This window comes from Vulpes vulpes, chromosome 4 (assembly GCF_048418805.1).
Source record: "Vulpes vulpes isolate BD-2025 chromosome 4, VulVul3, whole genome shotgun sequence".
Taxonomy (NCBI): Eukaryota; Metazoa; Chordata; class Mammalia; order Carnivora; family Canidae; genus Vulpes; species Vulpes vulpes.
Window position 1 is genome coordinate 31,188,327 of NC_132783.1, and position 21,236 is coordinate 31,209,562.

Here is a 21,236-nt window from a genome sequence, read left to right on the forward strand (position 1 = left end):
ATGTAAATACTTAACTTGCTGGTTTCCATTGAGGAATTAAAAAGAAAAAATCTAATTTCCATCCCTACTCTTATCAGCAGATGGCCGAAAAGGTTCTATCATTAAAGTTAGCTTGAGTTGATATTTATTTGTCAATTTTTTATTTGAGGTTGACCTAATCTTAAATGTAACAATTCCTGATAAAAATGATTGGAAATCTGGCACTTAATTTATAATGAATTGTTACAATGCCGACTGTTCTTTAGAGGGCAAACCCTCAACTGCTATTTGTATCTCAATCATTTCATTTCTTCTTTTATTCCATTCTTTTAAAGAGACCATCCTGAGGACACTATCAAATAGTTCTAATGTGTGAATATTCATACATGTGCATAACTCAGTCAAGAAATGCTTGGGAATGCTGTCCAGAGGAATTGATATTTGAGTGAGCTGAACAATAGTAGGGATTCATCAGACAAATAAGGTAGCATGGTGGGGCTGTGGAGTGGGAGTTTGCAGTAGGAGGTTTCCAGTCTGAGAGAAGAGACATAGAAAGTTATAGAGGGTAAAATAACCATGGCAAGTTTGGGAACTGTAAATGTTCGGGTTTTGCAGGAGTACAAAATGAAGATAAAGTTTTAAGAGTAGGTGAGAATAAGATCATAAAAATTTCGTATGACATGTCGACAGTTTGAATGTTATTATTCTGTTGTAGGAAGAGAAGGAATTTAAGCAAGAGAGTGACAGGATCAATTATTAATTGTTATTTGTAATTTTAGCTGACATTTCAGGGTCTATCCTATATAGAAAACATTAGTATATACTCCTTCTTATGCCGACAGCACTTTTCTATTCCTAGTATTTATTCCAGCCTCCACCTTACTATTTAATCCCTCAGATTTCACTTCTACTTTCTCTTCCCCACCTGGGCTCTCACAGGTTTAGGACACGACTCAACTGCTATATATACACATGGAGCCACATGCACAAGAGTGCTTTCAGTGGTATCTTTATGTTTTATATTACCTTCCTTACCCATGCTATGTGCACCCGCAGGCATGAAGTGTTGACTTAACAGGTATTTGTTGAATAAACTCATAAGTGAAAATTATAGGATCATAACTGCATGTATGATATACCACATGCTGTTTCACACAAATTGTTAGAGCTGCGTCAGAAGAAAGGGGAAAGGAAGGGAGAATGAAAGATTAGAAAGGAAAGCAAAGGAAGGGGAGAGTTGATAAGGAAAGGAAAGGAAAAAAGGGAAGGGAAGGGAAAGGGAAGGAGTCAAGGATGGAAAGAAGAAAAAATGGAAACCCATTCCTTTCTCTTTCATCAGATGGGCCTCAGGAATGTAACTTATCTAGTAACTGAAATTCAAAGGATCTTGTTTTAGTGTATTATTTGTATTAATTATAAGAAAAAGTCATATAATATTCCTAATGCCTCAGAATTTCTCTGTTTGTAAAATGGGGAGAATAATGTTAGTCCCCTTACTGTTTTACACAGATAATATGAAATGTGATAAAAAGTAAGTGCTTTGGTTTTTCAGAGAAAATGTAAATAATTTGGATAGAATTCTTACTTGAAAAAGTAGAAATATATATCATTTTTATTATCAAATGATATTTGAGGTGTGTTAGCAGCCCATAAACTCTGGGTTTATTTGCAGTTTGAATTTTGCTTGATTGTTTCTCCCTGCTGAAACACATAAATCATGGGATAAAGACATTCTCTTTTTACCAAGGCTTTTAGTTTATTATATGTTTTGCTTCTGAAAACATTCTTGGTTGTGTTACTTTATTGTGCTTTCTGAGCTATTTTTAAATGATAACATTTCTATCATTATTCTTTCTTCCAGTAAAACAAATTGACCCATCAAATGCAACACTTGCTTGGCCAGGCAAGACTGTTTTTTTAATTCGTTTTTGGTTCCTACCAAAGTACCTCAGATGTTTTTGTCAAAAGTTTCTGGTTTTGTGGTTAGTGTTGTTGATTTTAAGGTCTATTATTATTATTATTATTATTATTATTATTAACAATAGAGAGGTTTTCTGGAAATACTGGGTCCATACATTTTTAAAACTTTATAGTGAACATTGTTGTGAAAATCTTGCTCAAATGAGGAATAAATAGAATTATAGCAATCTCTGTGTTTAGTACATAAAAATTAATTATATGAAAAATGGAAGACCTTCCCAATTGTTTCATAATTATAGATGATTTAGATGAACCAATTGAACTCAATAGAAATAAGATAACCCAATCCCACAGATTAAATAGAAAACTCCAGGCTAGATTTCATTACTTATCACAAAGGGAAAGGGTACTCTTCATGTCTACAATCATTGATCCTACAGATCTGTCTCCATTGAACTTCACATCTAACAGAACAGTGAGAGTTCAATGACCTCTGTGAAGACATTAACTAAAACTAGAGAAGGAGCAAAGAGATTTAGAAGTAAAGAAAAGGTCGTGTTCTTGTAAACGGCAAGTTCACAACTGCCAACATCCTTTAGAACTATGTGAAAATTACTAACTTAAACAATGTAAAAGATTCCAAGCATGAAGTGTTTCCCTGATTTATAATTGTCACTTTTAGCACAATTTAAGGTATCCAATAATAGCATTCAAGGTACAAAGTGTAAGTAGCGGAATTTTACTCCTTCTTGAAGCTGTTATTATATCCACTTAAATTCTCTTTCACACACAGGTACACATTCAAATCAAATGTGAATAAAAGATGTGACTTGAAAATTGCCATCCTCCTGAAATTTCCTTTCAGAAGTCCATTCTGTAGTTCACTTAAACAACTTGCTCAAGCAATCAAATCTATATAGGCAGAGCTTTCTACATGGACTGAGATGTTACGCTCATAAACATAGAGTTTAGGAATTATGAGCTATTTAGAGAAATAAAAAAGAAACTTAAACATATCACATTGCCCCAAATTGGAAGTAGCTTTTATCCTATATTTTGCCAAATGCTTCTTTAAAAGTATATGCTATAGCATATAATCACTCTTGAATCTTTAGTGATTCCGATTTTTATTTATTTATTTTTATTGGAGTTCAATTTGCCAAGATATAGAATAACACCCAGTGCTCATCAGATTTTGAAAAAGAAATCCATCTATAAGCAAGCACAGACATAGTGACTTACAGTGCAAGGAGCCATTGGCTGAACTATGATGGTTTGGGAAATGACTTTCTGGTGAGCAAGCAAACTCCCAGTTAAATCAGGCACATTACTTTTATGACATGTTCCCATGGTAGGCCCTATTATATATATGTTGAATGAATAAGTCCATCAGTAAGTATTGTCAACACTGCCTCCAAAATATACTCCAATTAGTGCTTATTTTCTTTCCATCTCCACGATGAGCCTACAAAGACAGTGGCTCCATTATCTCTCTCCCGGACAGCTGCTACCATTCCAGCCACCCAGACTCCATTATTCCAAGAGCAGTCAGGATGATATTATTAAATGCAAAATAAAGCATGCCATGGCCATTCTTAAAGCCCTCCAATGGCATCTCATTTAATCTTAGAATAAAACTCCAACTCTGGGCCATGACCTGGCCATCTTCTCTGCAGTAATCAAGTTCCACTCTGCCCTTTACTTACTACACTCCAACCATACTATCCTTATTTCTTTACAGTCTAAATATGCCGAGATTGTTTGCCCCTCAGGACTTTTGTGTTTCTGGCACTTTGTTTCAAAATACCGTGGCTTTCAGAAATTTCTAAGCCTAATTTCTTCTGCCATTCATATCTCAGGTCAAACGTCATTTCCTCAGAGAGTGGTTGCCTGCCCTTTACTCAGTACCTGTCTATCACTTACATGTCTTAGTTTTTCATAGTAGATGCTAAGCTATCCTGTTGATTTATGTGTTCACCATCTGTCTCTTTCCCCCAATTCTATTTCCTGTCCTTACATAACCAAGGATCCACTCCATATTAGCTCCATGAGTCCAGCAACATTTATGTTGCAATGGAGGATGGAGAGTGCAGGGAGGATATAAGTGGTATAGAGATCACTAAACCACTGTATATTCCTGGATAGATGTCATTATGAGCTGTAGAAGTGATCTTTAGCCCAAGATTTACAATGTTAATGTGCAATTGAAAGCAATTCTGTATATTTGATCACTGTCCGCTTGTTTGTTTTGACACACACAGATGACTTTGTAATTTGGGGGGGAAACAATGTATACCTAAAGTGCTTTATAATTTTTATGCAAATTTGACTTAAAGTAATATTTTATTTTATCTTAACTGCCTACATGAATGCCTAAAATTAGAAAGACAGGGGATCCCTGGGTGGCACAGTGGTTTGGCGCCTGCCTTTGGCCCAGGGCGCGATCCTGGAGACCCGGGATCGAATCCCACGTCGGGCTCCTGGTGCATGGAGCCTGCTTCTCCCTCTGCCTGTGTCTCTGCCTCTCTCTCTCTCTTTCTCTCTCTCTCTCTCTCTGTGACTATCATAAATAAATAATAAAAAAAATTTTTTTAAATAAAATAAAATAAAATTAGAAAGACATAACTAGCAATAATTTCCTAAGAAACAGAAACATAAATGAGATATGCGGGTAAAATCTGTAAAAATTCCTGTGATATCCAAGCCATCTTCAATACCCACTCAAGTATTGACACCCATTATTTTTAATATGATAAAGTTCTCTTTGTTCTAGTTATAGTAAATTGCTAGCTAGTACTTATTCAATGTTTACTATATTTAATATTCTAAATGATTTACGTGTATTAACTCATGTAATCCTTCCAACAACCATATGAAATGGATGTTATTATCTCCATTTTCTAAATGAGGAAACTATCCAGTAATGTTAATTAATCTAGTATCATGCGGCTGGAGATTGCAGAACTGCAAGTTTAACTCAGGAAGTCAGGTACCAAAGCCTTCATTCTTTTTGCATTACATTTTGCTGTCTTCCCTAGTCAGACAACTGTCAAAACAGTAATATAACTTGGGAAAAACCTGTCTCTTTGAGGGAAAATGATCTTAGCAGCAATGACTGTACTCCATCAACTTCTAGGGTTGAATAGGTTTGTGTAATTGCATGCTCACATCAAAGCTGTAGGGTCCTTGATTCACTCAATAAGCACCTATTAAGTACTATTAGTGTATCAAAGAAGTAAGAACACAAGGGTACAGTCCTCATAGACTGATGAAAGAAATGAATATAAAGTTTGATAAATGCTATTTTAACAAGGAATGGATGATTGCCTGGTTGGCTCAATCAGTTAAACATCTGACTCTTGATCCCAGCTCATGTCACGATCTCAGGATGGTGAGTTCAAGTCCCATATTGGGCACCATACTCAGTGTAATGGAAAAAAAAAAAGTGAAGAAGAAGAAGAAGAAGAAGAAGAAGAAGAAGAAGAAGAAGAAGAAAAGAATGGAAATACACAAAAGGGTGGTTTCCAGGGTCTGAAAGAATTAGAAAAGTCTACAAAGACAATGTGATTTTTGAGCTGGACAGAGTATATAGAATTTTGACTGACATTGAAGAAGAGGCTGTTTCATGCTGACAGGAAACTAATGAGCTGAAGGCATACATGGAAAGAACAACAGAAACAGGGATAAGAGTGAAAGGAGATAGGAGGTTGGAAGAGGCCTTGGGGCCTTGGGTACAGGTCTTTATAGGGGCACTAGAGTAGGTGAGTGATATGATACACAGGTTTACAAACAAAGTGAATATTCTTAATATTCAGTATTCAAGCTATTCCATCAAGATGGTGATCTTCCTTGAAAAAGAATACTTTTCCTTTCATCAGACCATGAGTAGTTTGTTCCCTGCTAGAACCTTCAAAAAACTGTCCTCGTCTCCATAAAAAAACAAATCTTGTTAGTCCACCGCTCACAAATGGGATGCTGGTAGAAGAGGCCAACAGTAGGTGCTATCTTTTCTTCTAGGCTACCTTTGCAAAATGAACAATCTCAGGACTTCAGAAGATTAGCCTTTTAAATTGATTTTAATACTGTGTAACAATGGAAACACTGCTATTTTGAACCCATAGTCTATGTGGGGTTATTTTCCTATGTTTTTCCTTTTCTTTTTTCCCTCTTTCCTTTTAACTTTCTTTACTTCCCTCTTTTCTTTCTTTCCTTTCTTCCTCCCTCCATCCTTCCCTCCTTCTTTTCCTTCCCTTCTTCCTCCTCTCCTCCTCCCACTTCCCCTATTTCCCTCCTCCCCCACTTTCCCCCACCCTGTCTTTTCTTTCTCTTGTTCTCTTTAATGAGCAACTTCAGCTCATTATTTCTAGAATCACTGTATTACTAGACCAAAAAAACATGTAGTAATATTACATGTTACTGTCCACTAACTTTTAATGCCAACATAATGATAAAAATAAAAGACTTCGGTTAACAACCAATGAAGTAGATTTTAAAACAAACTTATGTTTCGGAAAACACACAGACTTTATATTACTCCAATTAGTGTCTTCAGTGAAGTGTTTTCTTTATTTAAAAAAAAAAAGAGAGTCAGTTCTTAAGACTTTGTCCATATCCAAGAAAAATGACTTTTTATCTCATAATCCAATCATGAACAGAAGGGTTGTAATTTTTTGCATATTTTGACTGTTAATAAGTAGATGATTATAAAAGAGGTATGAATTAGATATCTAGTATATTTATCTTAATTTCTAATTTGACTCATTAACCTCATTGCATCCTACCTGGTATCAGTGGGAAGAAAATAGTGAGCCATGAAGAAATAAAACCAAATTCAAGTACAAAGTTCACTGGCCCCGTTATGGCATTGACCAATCTTTTGAGGTTCCCTCCTAGAGATGTGATAGCTTTGTGTTTTGTTTTTAGTAGACTGAACAGAGAGACCACAGAGGAAACGCCTATTTGTGATTGCATAAGAACCCTTGAAAACAGGGTGAGGTTAGTGAGAACATTTGCCTTTAGGGATCCTCTTAACAATTCTCTGGCTTTCAGTATTTATACCTAGTGCCTTTGCTAAGCAACATGTTATTTAATTTTTCTTCATTTAAAAAATTAATTAGGATGATGAAGTTTAATATTTTAAGTAAAAATAAAAAACAGATCAACATCTGTAGCAAAAGAGGCATTATAGGAGCAGATAAAAAATATCCCTATTTCCACTTGCCACTGTCTTGTTTCCAAGTAACCTGTTCTCTATTCTCTGCCTGGCAATGCCAGCAGTGAAAAAGAAGTTAATGAAACATTAAAGGGAAACAAGCAGTTGCTCTTGCTTTTCAAAAGATAGTGATTAAAAGCATGGACTGGAAACTCAAGTACTACTCACCTCAATTTCCTGCCACCTCAGGTTTAATATAAGCAAATTGCAAAACCTGAATTTAGTGCCATGACTGTTGAAGTTTCAAGGAAATACAGAGAAAGGGGGTACTGATTCTGAAAGGATGATTGTTACCTTATTAAAAAGTAGTATTCCTTATAATTTACACAGTCACCCACTTGTATTTAAAGTATTTCAAGGTTTTAAAATATGTTTAGTATTTCTCTCCTAATGGACAGTGAAAAGAAATTCCCTCTAAGCCAGTGGTATCTAACATTTTTTGAGACTTATACCATATCAATAAAAATGATTTTGAACATGTATCCACAAAACATTCATAAATGTTTATTTACATATAAGTTAAATTCATTCCCATTATGCTAACACATTACTATACCACATATATTATATTGAGATACACAATAAATAAAAACAAAATTGTAATATTTTCTTATGGAGATACGTTTATTACCCCTGCTGGCATTCTTGCATTCTGGGGGCCACTGCAGTAGTAGATTGAAAAGCTAATTAAGAGACAGAAAAGCATTATAAATATGAAAAACAAATGTTGTTATTTTGTGTATTTTGTATATTCTTCTAACCTCTCTTTAGTATCAGGACCAAATCATGCAATGCCTTATAGGCCATGGAAAGACATTTTATTCTTTATATTATTGTAAGTGTGTTTTTATATTTTTTTTACAAGTATTCTCTTTATTTAAATGTGATGTGAGTCATTGGAAGCTTTTGAATAGGGATCTGACACAATCAGATTATGTTTTGAAAGAAATAATCTGTCCCCCGAATAGAGAAGAGTCTGAAGTCAGCCAGTGTGGAACAAAGATACAAATTAAGAGGATATTTTAAGGCAGAAATTAATGCTTGGGCAGGGCAATACTAGTGGAAGTAGTGAGACATAGTTGACTATAGAACTATAGAATACCTTTTATTGATGGATTTGATGTGGTGTGGAAGAAAGAAGAGTCAATAATGGCCCAAATGATTTAGCTTGAAGAAGCAGATGAATGAAAGCACATTTACTAAAATGGGGAGTATTGAGAGAGGAGCCAGTTTGAGGAAGGGGCTATCAAAAGTACATTTACTAAGAAGCTGAGATTGAGATATACTTTAGGCATCCAAAATATTAGTCATTTGGCTTTGTGAGTCTGCAATTCAGGAGATTATAATAGTAAGATATATTGGCATCAAGATGTCATATAAAGTTATGGGACTGTATAAGCAAAATTATAGATTCAATAACATGCAAAATTTCTCTCTTATATTTGGGAATATTATCCTAGATATTTCTTATTAGTATTGCAAGGAAAATCTTCTCATTTTCTCTAGGATGAAGAACAAGCCACTATACGCACACACAAGCCCCCTCCCTTGAATGACTGTCATAATAGTGACAGTCTCTTTTTTCTCTAATAGAAATGTTCATTTCCTGAAATGGCAATTCTGAGAAATTAAAGACATGGATGATTGAGATGAGCTTTCCATTTGTGCTCACATACTACAGTTTATGCCTCATTGGATACCTTTAATTTCCCCTCTATTCCTTTTACCAAGCTTTTGAGTGGGTCTGAAGAGAACGTGCTTTGACATGTTTAAGGCATCCTGAGACAGAATCTGTACCCATGATCATATCTTTTCAGTGTCCACAAGGTCTCATAGTATCTTTTTCCAGCTCATCTTTCTTGCTCCCTTGCCATTTTGGACGATAAAGAACCAGCTCATAAATGTTTAACAGACAAGATAAGCTAATAAATACAGCTCGAAATATCATCCTCTTACAATAGTCAAAGAATTATCTGTCCTGGAATAATTTCTTATGCCAACCAAGAAGAGCTCTCTATGAAGCCAAACTGTTTAAGTCAAAATTAAAAATAAAATCTACATTTCAAATGAGATATTAGCAACTTTTCTGGCATTTTAATGATACATCTTGCTACTATCTCAATAACCTTTTAATTTCATACTAATGCATAAAATTATCTTTACTAATGAGTAAGGATTTACTCAAGGAAATTGGGGATATCTTAAATTATAAACTTTTGAATGGGCATTGAATTAGTCTAAATTAGAAATTTAGATTTCTAATAAGTCTCAGTGGGTCAGAATTTTTAAGCCTCTAACCCTGATGCCATGTTAGCCTAGATGTAGTGATTTACAAATTCTCCTTCCTTCATATGCTTTATTCATAATTGTCATAATAAATAAAAGTGGGATCCCTGGGTGACGCAGCGGTTTGGCGCCTGCCTTTGGCCCAGGGCACGATCCTGGAGACCCGGGATCGAATCCCACATCGGGCTCCCGGTGCATGGAGCCTGCTTCTCTCTCTGCCTGTGTCTCTGCCTCTCTCTCTATCTCTCTGTGACTATCATAAATAAATAAAAATTAAAAAAAATAATAATAATAAATAAAAGTAAACTTTTTTATTATTATGGCTCTTGTTTCCTTTTCATTGAAGAATATCACTAATTAGGAGGTGGTAATTTTTTGATTAAGTGAATTTTGAAAACAATAAATATATAAATTTCTTAAATTCTAGGGTTTGGATCAAATTGGCATACTATTTTGATTAAGATATTGGTGGATGGCATGATATTGAGTAATAGAAAAAGAATTGGTCCATTCCAAGCCTCATATTTTGTAACATAAATGTTTCATAAAATTTTCCCTTATATATATTTAAACATAATAACATCAGAACACTTTTCACGATAGTCAATTAAACAATTTTAAAATATATTATTTAAGCCAATGGTTTACTTCCTTTACTATAATGTGAAAGTAGAAAACAATGTTATTGAAATTGCTTCAGAATAGTAAAATTACAAAATTTAAGAATTAGTTTGTTGTCCAAGAAAAAAGGTTTGAAAAGTTACTGTTTGTGTGTTTGTGTTAATGTGTTTCTGGATTTTGCTCTATTTTTCTGAATCTAGTTATAGTAGAGAGAAAACTTTAACCTTGGATAACAAAAAATTGTCTAACTTCAAATATAATTCTTAATTGAAATTGTACCAGTGTCCTGCAGCTGTTATCCAGTTAAATGACTTTGTGTAACATATTGAGCAATATGGTAGGGTAAAGCATTTTATATTTAACAAACTCTGCGTAATTAAAGAGTATGTTAGCATAGTTTTTTACTGTCCCTGAAAAAGACAAAAGCTCACAAGAATTGAATTCGAGTTGATTTAAAGTGTATAAAAATATGTTTTTTTTTCTAATAACAGAAGTAATAAAAACATGCTTTCATAGAACAATGTGGAAAATAAAGGAAAATAAAACAGGACAAAATTCACCTACCTCCTGCCACAATTAACATTTTAAAGTGCTTCTTAAGTATCTATGACCATAGAATATACAGTTTATATCTTGTCATTTTAATTTAGTATTCTAGCATGAGGATTTTCCCCTGATATCAGAGTTATTTTTTTTAAGTTGGGCAGTCATAAAGATTTAATTATATCCATATTTAAGTAACTATTGCATGATTATTGGAGATTGTGATGATAGGCCCAGTCACATAAAGTTTTTTAAGGTTCCACCAAATCAGTAGTTTAACATTAGGGGTATGCAGATAATCTAATGTTGTGAGGACTAATTTAGGCAGTAGTTTTGTTCTATGGAAGGATGTAGAACCACTCAGAGTAATTTTTCAAGAACCCAAAGAGACTTTCTTGTAACTATTCTTTCTATGTAACTATTCTTGTTTTATAATAATGGTTTAAAAAGTATAGCACCCCTATTCACCGAAAAGTCTAGAGCTCAAATGGAGCACCATTTTACAATCTATGCTTTACGGCATTTTTCTAACATCAGTGTGGTATTCCAAAAGTGACTAAACAAGGATTAAACATTTAAAAACTACCTTTTTCCTGCCCCAATACAAAGCCCTAGGAACCAAGTCACTACATTTTAAGTAGCTAGCAGCATTTCACTATCAATAACATAAATTTGATTCACTGATATAAATTGCTAATCAGAACCATCTTTTAGTCCATTTCTACTAAAATTCCAGAATAAACTTGGAATATTTCCATATTGTTTTACAAGCGAGTATGTTTCATTTCAAATATTCTACTTTTATTTAGTCTAAAGAAGACTAGTATTGGTCAATAGCATATTTGTCATGGCAAAATTTTAGTTTTAGATCACAGGTCTGGAGGAAAGTCTTGGAACTTCACTCTGTATACACTAGTGCTTTTCCTCATGAGTGTCACTCATGAAGAAAACCAATTTTACTGCTTATTTAGTAAAGGCAAATAAAAGTATACTTCTTTTTCAATTAAAAGATTACTATGTGACAACAAAGTTTGTATTTTTAGTAATATAGATTACCAACAAGGTCCTGACCTAGTAATAAAAAATTAAATAAAACCTCAAATCTAAAAACAAGGAACAGGCACAATCACACACATATTCTGACCAAACTAATCCTGAATATTTCCCAAATAAAAAAGCACAATTATTACATTCCATGTTTCAGCAAAGAGGCATTAAAGATTCATGCCATAAGTTTATTTACAAACATGTTGAGTATGTTGAATTCAAGAGTTTGATCCATTTTTCAGAGACTGCACCTCTTAAAATGTTCCTTTTCACATCTGTTTAGTGGATCAATTAAAACATCCTTATTTCTTTTTTTTTTTAATTTTTATTTATTTATGATAGTCACAGAGAGAGAGAGAGAGGCAGAGACATAGGCAGAGAGAGAAGCAGGCTCCATGCACCGGGAGCCTGATGTGGGATTCGATCCCGGGTCTCCAGGATCGCGCCCTGGGCCAAAGGCAAGCGCCAAACCACTGCGCCACCCAGGGATCCCAAAACATCCTTATTTCTTAAGCAGTTGGTGTCTTACTATAAAAAAGGGTGCAGCAAATCCAGATCCAAAATACAAAGTCATCATAAGTAGTAGCCTCCACTTGTTTTCCACTGAAAATGGCAAATTCTTCCCGGGGCCCTCCTCATCGTGGCTCCTAGGGACCACAGAGGTCGTGAACCTCCAGATGCTCTGTCCCAGCATAGCGCCGCTGAAGGTCCTGCGAGAGCCGCGGACCCCCAGCCTGCAGGACCCGCAGCACCACGCCCGCTGCCCTCCACGACCCTGCTCCTGGCCGAAAGGGCGACATTAGAGTGATTTAAAGTTACACTATGAATGTTATACTATACACTAAAATATGACTTTGGCATTATTCACTTGATCATTCTCCAGTTGTTGTATATTTCTTACCAGTATTTCTCCTTTAATTCACCTTCTATACACCTTATATCTTATGTTAAATAGAAATCTTTTCATACCATTCCTCTCAAAATCATTTAATGATTTTCCTTCAAGTCTGAACCTCTTAGCGTGGATGCACATCTCTTCTCTGTATGAATCTAGTCAGCACTGGTCTCACACCATGCCAAGGACTGCAACATCCAGCCATGTGGGTGGAACCCTTTTTATTCATGCCTGTAAGATAGGGCTTATGCTCTTCCCTTTCTCTTGTTCACTTTCTTTACCTTTTTCCTCTCCTCGCTCAGTTTAGGTAAAACATCCTCTTTGAAGACTTCCTGACCACCCCCACACCAGGTCCAGTTAGATGCTTCTCTTCTAAACTCTGCTATTAGCTTGAATCACTGCTAACTTAGCATCTATCATCACCCCTTTTTAACTTGTCTGTTTAGATGGTGAGCAGCTTCTGGGATGTTTGCACATGAAATTCCTTTTTGCTTTACCCATGCAACTTAGTGCGTATATATAAATTTGTTAATTAAAATAAATTAAAACTTTTTTTAAAGAATTTTTTTATTACTAGACATTGGTACTTCTGGTCCTTTGTGTGTATTAACTTAATTTCATCTTCAAAACGAACCTTTGAGAGAGGCTCTATTATTTACCTCTTTTTTAAAAAAGTAGATGAAGAACCTGAGGCATAGCAAGGTTAAGTAGTTAACCTGCTTAAAGTTAGACATTTAGTAAATATCAGAGCTTTTAGTAAATATCAGAGGTTATGAGAGCAGCCCTCATAAAAAAGACCTTATGCTCTTATTCTGGACCAGATACGTGTTCTTAAAGACTACCAAGGACAAGCATAAGATTTGACTTTAGAGTAAAGCAAACAATTAAAAGAGCAAAGATACATGTTCAATGCTTCCACTTTATTTCCCAGAGTTAAAAAAAAGAGAGAGAGAGAATAAGGAAGGGTAATAATTTGCCAGTGTTTCTTAGCTAGTTAGGGTCTTATCATTCTAATGTTCCTCATTCTAATGTTTTTTTTTTCTCATTTTAATGTCCTTTCAGACAAGATTAAATGGACTGAGTACTTCTTTTCTATAAAATTAAGACAGCTGCAAAGAAAATAGAATCAAGAATCACTAAAAGAATAAAAAGAGTTATTACTCCTATTTATTGAAAGCTAAAGTTTTATAAAATACGCTGACTTCAGTCTAGATATACAGGCTTAATTGTGAAAAATAAATGCACCACAGTCCCTTCAGAAGAGCTGGAGTTCTAGATACAGTCAAATACAAGTCAATTGGAAATTTGTTTCTAGTCTAGACAAAAGCCTATATCTCCTCTCCACACTTAAGGTCAAGGCCTAAAATTAGATAAAGCAAATGATTTTATTTTACTTCAAATACATATGGGGAAATGTAACAATTATGTATTATTTTGCATATCTGTGTTTGTATTGGCATGGGAATTAACTACAGGACAGAATGGGTTAACCACATCTATTTGTTTAAAGTATGGAAGTTTAGGGCAGCTTGGGTGGCTCAGCGGTTTAGCGCCGCCTTCAGCCCAGGGTGTGATCCTGGAGACTCAGGATGGAGTCCCACGTCAGGCTCCCTGCATGGAGCCTGCTTCTTCCTCTGCCTATGTCTCTGCCTCTCTCTCTCTCTCTCTCTCTCTCTCCTCTCTGTGTATTCTAATGAATAAATAAAATCTTTAAAAAAAATAAAGTATGGAAGTTTAAAGATCCCATTTATAATGTAAAATATGTTACTAAAGAATGCTTATCTGTAGAATAATCTCCCCCAAATATCTCCTTTCATAATAAGAATTGCTGGTAGAGGTGATAACATGATAGAAAAATTATAGTACAAACGTAAAAGTCAAAGGGACTTTTATCATCCAACTCCAGGTATATGATTAAATCTGTTTCTTCCTAACTCAAGCTTTTCTGCACAATTTTTCTTCCTAAGTATGACTGTAAGTCTATTTTTCTTTTCAATTCTTCTCCTTCATTTTCCTTCTTAATACAGTTCCTAAATGAAGCCAAAATATCAGGGTCCACTGAGAATAATACTTTTCAGCTTCATATTTTATAGTTAATTATGTTATGACTCATAAAAAAATTGATCCCAAAGTTCATAATTTTTCTTTTTCTAATTTGTCCTTTCGAAAGCTGCCTTTTCACCATCTTCTCATTAATGTAAACCGATAGTGGTCCTTGTTTGAAAGCACTTCATCAGAATTAGCCTCAAGTGAGTCAGCTGACAGAAGAAATAGTAATAAATGAACATGTGTCAGTGAGAAAGCTGTTGAGCAAAAGAATTTAGTTACCTTCCAGCACAGACCACAGGATAATTTATTAAAGTGTCAGAAGCAAACCTTTAAGGTAAAAAAATAGCTGATACAAAATTCTCTGATTACCCAAAATGAATCTTTAATGTAAGTAAATGGAAAAGAACAGAATTTCAACTGTGCTGTTCACCATTCAAAATTAATTGGAAAATGGTTGGCTTGAAAATATAATACTCCATAATGAACTGATCAAATAGTGAATAAAATTAATTCTAGGGTTTGTTTATACATAGTAGAACTACAAAAATGAATGCTAATTATCATTTCTAAGCACTTTTAATCATAAAAATTATCTTTGAAAAAAAATGCATGAAATCAGCTAGATTAAGGAAAACAGCGATGCCTGAGTGGCTCAGTGGTTGAGCATCTGCCTTCGGCCCAGGGTGTGGTCCCGGGAGTCCCAGGATTGAGTCCCACATCGGGCTCCCTGCATGGAGCCTGCTTCTCTCTCTGCCTATGTCTCTGCCTCTATCTCTGTGTCTCACATGAATAAATAAATAAATTTTTTTTAAAAATTAGAAAAGATAAAGGAAAACAAATAAAAGTTCATGAAAACAAATAATGTCTTTTTATATCTCAATTTCACTAGGTCTTTGCCATTTTTTATAACCTAAATGTTAAAAAAAAAAAAAAGCATCCTTAATCTAAGGCAAAGTCAAATAAAACCCTTTATCTACACTTATAAGGACATTCTGATTAAAAAGTCAGATTAAGTCTTCTCTGTGAATAGCTGATAAATTGATAAGAAATCTCTATTAACACATTATAGGGAGATTCAATTTGTGTGTGCTACATAACGGCTTTAAGAAGAAGCTAAATATTATCTGTATAATTCTATTCAGGATGAATAGTCTACTTAATAAGCTTTATTCTCACAAATTAGCAGTGAAGTAGCCCACGGATGCATAATGTAGGAATTTTATAGGGTGGTATACTAATTAGATTGAGGCTATACATGTACCACTGACTATTTGTAAGAGGAAAAAAAAAAAGAAATAATATCCATCATGCAACTGTATTTTGGGCAATGCAGAAACTGACTTCACACAAATTATTATAGCCTGTTTTTCATATCTTTGCTTATTTGTTTTCCATCTTCAGTTTGATAGTGTATGCAAAGTAACTTTAAGTCAGATCCCTTTATATTTAAATAATTTTTAATGTGTTAGTTGTGAGAGGACAAATAGTTGAGAAATGTGTGATATGTATTACAGTAAAAAACAATCTCACTTGGGTGGGGAAATAGGGATTATTTCATAGTCCAAATTACTATTACACAGATTTAATGCATGTGGAAAAGTATAGCATTTTGTAAATTAGAAAGTTCCTTTTGGGATGCTTGGGTGACTCAGTGGTTGAGCCTCCACCTTTGGTTCAGGTTGTGATCCTGGGATCCTGGAATTGAGTCCAGCATCAGGCTCCACTTGGGGAGCCTCCTTCTCCCTCTGCCTATGTCTCTGTCTCTCTCATGAATAAATAAAAATCTTTTTAAAAATCACTTGTTTTTTCAAATAATCCATTAATCAAAGGTAAACATTTTCATATTTAAATCACGAACATTGTGAAAGATATGTGACAGCAGAACTAACATTTTTATTTTATTTTTTTTTATTTTTTATTTTTAGAACTAACATTTTTAAAAAACATTAATTTAATAAGAATTATAATGCCAATCTCAAAGGAACCCTGAACTAAAACCCTGAAGAATCTTATTTTATTCCATCAGCTTTGCTTTTGGCGTCTATAACCTAAGTGAAAATTCCCAGAGATGTCAATAGTCTGGAGATTTCCAAATACTGGAGAGTTAAGATCGGAAACCAAAGTCTAGATGATAAGTGCTTCAGGTTTAAAGATAGTGCATGTGTTGTTTTTTAACTTTATTTCTCTTTGCTTTCCTTTATTATAAGTCAACCTAGGCTACAGTTTTCTGGTCTGACATATAAAGAGCTTGGAAGTCATCATTCTATCCCAACAACAAATAAAAAGCTGAAAAAACTCAAAAATTAGCAATTCTTCTTAGATGGGTCAGATAAGTAAGGTTCAGCGTAAATCACTATTAGAAACACAGCAAGTGAATAGAATCAACTTCCTGGGGCAAAAACCTCCATGGGAACCAGAGACCAGGGAGGAAAACCTGAACTGTAATTAATAAGTTGCTAGAGGCTCAGTAGGGACAAGTTTGAGGGTCAAATACTCTAGGGAGACGTAGACATAGGGGAGCCCCTACACTTTTGTGAGCTTTGCATCCAGATGCTCGGCCACATTAGAATGAATTAGAGTGAATATCTGAGAAAAAAAGCATCCTTTCATGCTGCCAGCGGAGGGAGGAAAAAGGAACAATTTGGAAATACCTCCAAGCATTCTGTTCTTAACAAGGTTTTACTTAAGGAGAAACTGTTCAAACAGAGCCTAATCTACAGGATTTTATCAGAGCCTAATTGACCCAGGAGAAGAAAAAACACATAACTCCATGCCAGTCTAGTCATCCAGTTCTACCTAAGAATGGAGAGAGTGGTTGAGAAGCATTTGAGAAATTCACAGTCTGAGACACAGGCTCACTACAAGAGTGAGACCTAATCTTAGGACTATAAAATATTTCACACACACACACACACACACACACATACCTGCAACACTTCACCACCACATCAGTTAAGGCCTATTTATAGCAATTCCTTTACCCAGTAGGTCATGTCTGGCTATCAAGTACTACCTGTGAATCCATATAGTTTATTTGAAAGTGGATTTAGATTAGTTGTAGATGTATATTGCAAACTCTTCAGCATCCATTAAAAACTGTTTTAAAAAAGGTATAATTGATATGGTAAGAAAGAATAAAAAATTGAACCATAAAAAATGCTCAAGTAAAGCAACAAAAGTCAGAAAAAAAAGAGTGGAACACAAAAATAGGAACAAAGAATTAGGGCAACAAATAAAAAACAATAAATATGGTAAATATTAATCCAACTATATCAGTAATCAATTATGAATGTCAACAACTTAAATATACCAATTAAAAGACAGAGATTGTCAGAACAAATCAACAAACAAGCCCAACTGTATGTTTTTTACAAGAAACCGACCTTATTTTTTTTTTATTTTTTTAAAGATTTTATTTACTTATTCATGAGAGACACACAGGCAGAGGAAGAAGCAGCCTCCATGGAGGGACCCTGACATGGGACTCGATCTCGCATCTCCAGGATCACGCCCTGGGCTGACGGTGGCGCTAAACCACTGAGCCACCGGGGCTGCCCCAAGAAATAGACTTTAAATATAAAAAAGTGTATACATTAAAAGAAATGGAAGCAAGCAGATATCCCATGCTTAGCACTAGTTAAAAGGAAAGTGTGAATATCTACATTAATTTCAAGCAAAGAAGACTTTAAGGTACAGAAGGTTATCAAGAATAAAAAGGGGCATTACATAATGATAAAGGGGCCAATTTTTCAAGAGAAAATAACAGTTCTCAATGTGTGCACACCTAACAACCAAGTGTCAAACTTTAAGAAGCAAAAACTGATAGAACTGCAAGAAAAAAATAGATGAATTCAATATCGTATTTGGATACTTTAACACCACTTTTCCCTGAAATGGATAGATCCAGCAGTCAGAAGAACAGCCAGGGCATGGTTATACCCAATACCACCAATCAACTGGATATAACTGATACCTAATAGACTATCTAAAACCAGTAGAATACATATTCTTCTCAAATTTACATGGAACATTAACCAAGATAGATTAATTTCTGGGCCATAAAACACACCTTAACAAATGTAAAAGAATATGAATCATACAGTATCTTCGTTCAGACCACAGTGGAATTAAACTAGCAAACAATAACTGAGAGACAACTGGAAAATCCCAAAATATGTGGTGATTAAACTAGATACCTCTAAATAACATGGAACAAAGAAGAAATCTCAAGAAATATTAGAAAATATTTTGAAATAAATGAAAATAAAAACACAACTTATTACAAGTTGTGGGATGCAGCAAATAAAGTGTTTAGAGGTAAATTTATAGCATTGAATGAATATATTATTAAAGAAGGAAGATCTAAAATCAATCCTCTAATCAATCAATTAAATCTAAATAAACAGAAGACAAATAAAGTAATGAAAAATCCAGCAGAAATCAATAAAATTGAAAATGAAATAAAGAAAATAAATACAATGAAAAACTAGTTCTTTGAGATCAATAAAATTAAAATCCTATCAGGGCAAGCAAAAAAAGGGAACACAAATTATTAAGATTAGAAATAAAAGAGCAGACATCACTACAGACCCCATGAACATTATAAAGTATAATCAAGGAATGCTATGAACAACTCTATATCAACTAATTTGATAACCTAGATGAAACCTTCAATCCTTAAAAGATACAATTTGCCGAAATTCACATAAGAACTAAAATAGTTAGGGAAGATAAATCAGATTGGGAGAAAATATCTGCAAAAGAGACATCTGAAAAAGGACTAGTATTATCCAAAATATATAAAGAACTCTTAAAACTCAATAGTAAGTAAAAAAAAAAAAAAAAAACCACCCAATTGAAAGATGATTCAAAGATCTTAACAGACACCTCACCAAAAGAGATATATGGATGGCAAATAAGCGTATGAAAAGATGTTTCATGTCATATTTCATCAGGGAAATGCAAACTAAAACAATAGTGAGACACCATAATGCACTTATTAGAATGTCCAAAATCCCAATGAAAATGTGGAACAGTAAGGACTCTCATTCATTGCTGGTGGGAATGCAAAATGGAACAGCCACTATGGAAAACAATTTGACAGTTTTTTACAAAATCGAATGTACTCTTACCACATGATCTAGCAATTGCTCTCCTTATTTTTCTTAACGATTTTATTTATTTATTCATGAGAGACACAGAAAGAGAGAGAGAGGCAGAGACATAGGCTGAGGGAGAAGTCCTCACAAGGAGCCCTAGGTGGGACTTGATCCCCAGATATGGGGATCATGCCCTGGTCCAAAGGCAGATGCTCAACCACTGAGCAACCCAGGCATCCCTCCTTCTTATTTTTTAAAAGAGTTGAAAACTTATGTCCACACAAAACCTGCACATGGATGTTTATAGCAGTTTTATTTATAATTGTCACAGCCTGGAAGCAACCAAGATGTCTTTCAGTAGGTGAATGAAGGAGTAAACTGTTATATATCCCGAAAATGGAATATTACTCAGAACTAAAAAAAGAAAATTATCAAGGCATTTAAAGACATGAAGAAATCCTAAATGTGTATTACTCTATGAAAGAAATCAATTTGAAAGTGCTACATACTGTATGATTTCACTTATATGACTTTCTAGAAGAGGAAAAACTATGAAGACAGTAAACAGATTAGGGGTTACTAGGGGTGGAAATTGAGAGTGGCAAATAGTTGGAGCACAGAGGATTTCTAGGGCAGGGAAACTATGGGCTTTGGGTGATAAGGATGTGTCACTGTAGGTTCATCAGTTGCAATAAGTTTACCACTCTGATAGAGGATGCTGATAATGGGGGAGGCTATGCTTGTGTGGGAGCAATGGGTTTATGGGAAAACTCTGTATCTTCCACTCAATTATGCTGTGAACCTAAAACTGCTCTAAAAAAATATCTATTTAAACCAATCAATTTTTAAATTATAGTTGACTCAGGCGAACTTTTAGTGACAAACCATAACTTTATTTTTTTAAACCATAACTTTCTTAAGAATATGCAAACAGGGAATCCCTGCGTGGCTCAGTGGTTTAGCGCCTGCCTTCAGCCCAGGGCGTGATCCTGGAGTTCCAGGATCAAGTCCCACATTGGGCTCCCTGCATGGAGCCTGCATCTCCCTCTGCCTGTGTCTCTGCCTCTTTCTCTCTCTGTCTCTCATGAATAAATAAATAGATATTTTTTTAAAAAAAATATACAAACAGAAAATAGTGATCCTAAAAAGCATATAAAATAGCTGTTCACTTGTGTTTTCTTGCAAATAATTTGCATCCAATTTGAATAATACATATGCAGCCCAGATGAATATCTGGAATAATATTTACTTTTTCAATACATAGTTGTGTTTTTTTTTTTTTTTGTCAAAAGCAAATAGTTTAGAAACAGGCAATGATACCTTCACCCTCACTTAAGAGGCCATCATAATTGAAAGTCACACTAATCAATGTCTTTGTTCTCAGTTTTAACTAAAAGAATACAGGCAAATGATCTCAAGACTGAGTAAGGCCAGTGCCACAAAGATAGATGTTCTTAGTTGTCACTGGTTAAATGGTATTAAAGCTTCTATATACCTAATAATTTCATCTCATAATTCCTTGAATATGAGTATATGGAGTGTTTTGTATCATTCAACTTTTCTTTTATATCAAAATCACATTTAT

The 21,236-nt window shown here is 34.5% G+C and overlaps 1 protein-coding gene and 1 pseudogene across 1 annotated transcript in view; one reads left to right on the plus strand and one right to left on the minus strand.

Annotated features, from left to right (window-relative positions):
• Window positions 1-21,236, plus strand: part of LOC112931013 (bifunctional heparan sulfate N-deacetylase/N-sulfotransferase 4) — a 286,514-nt gene that overhangs the window by 195,199 nt on the left and 70,079 nt on the right. The gene's annotated exons all lie outside the window — the stretch shown is intronic.
• On the minus strand, window positions 12,108-12,335 carry LOC112931001 (cytochrome c oxidase subunit 7C, mitochondrial pseudogene; annotated as a pseudogene).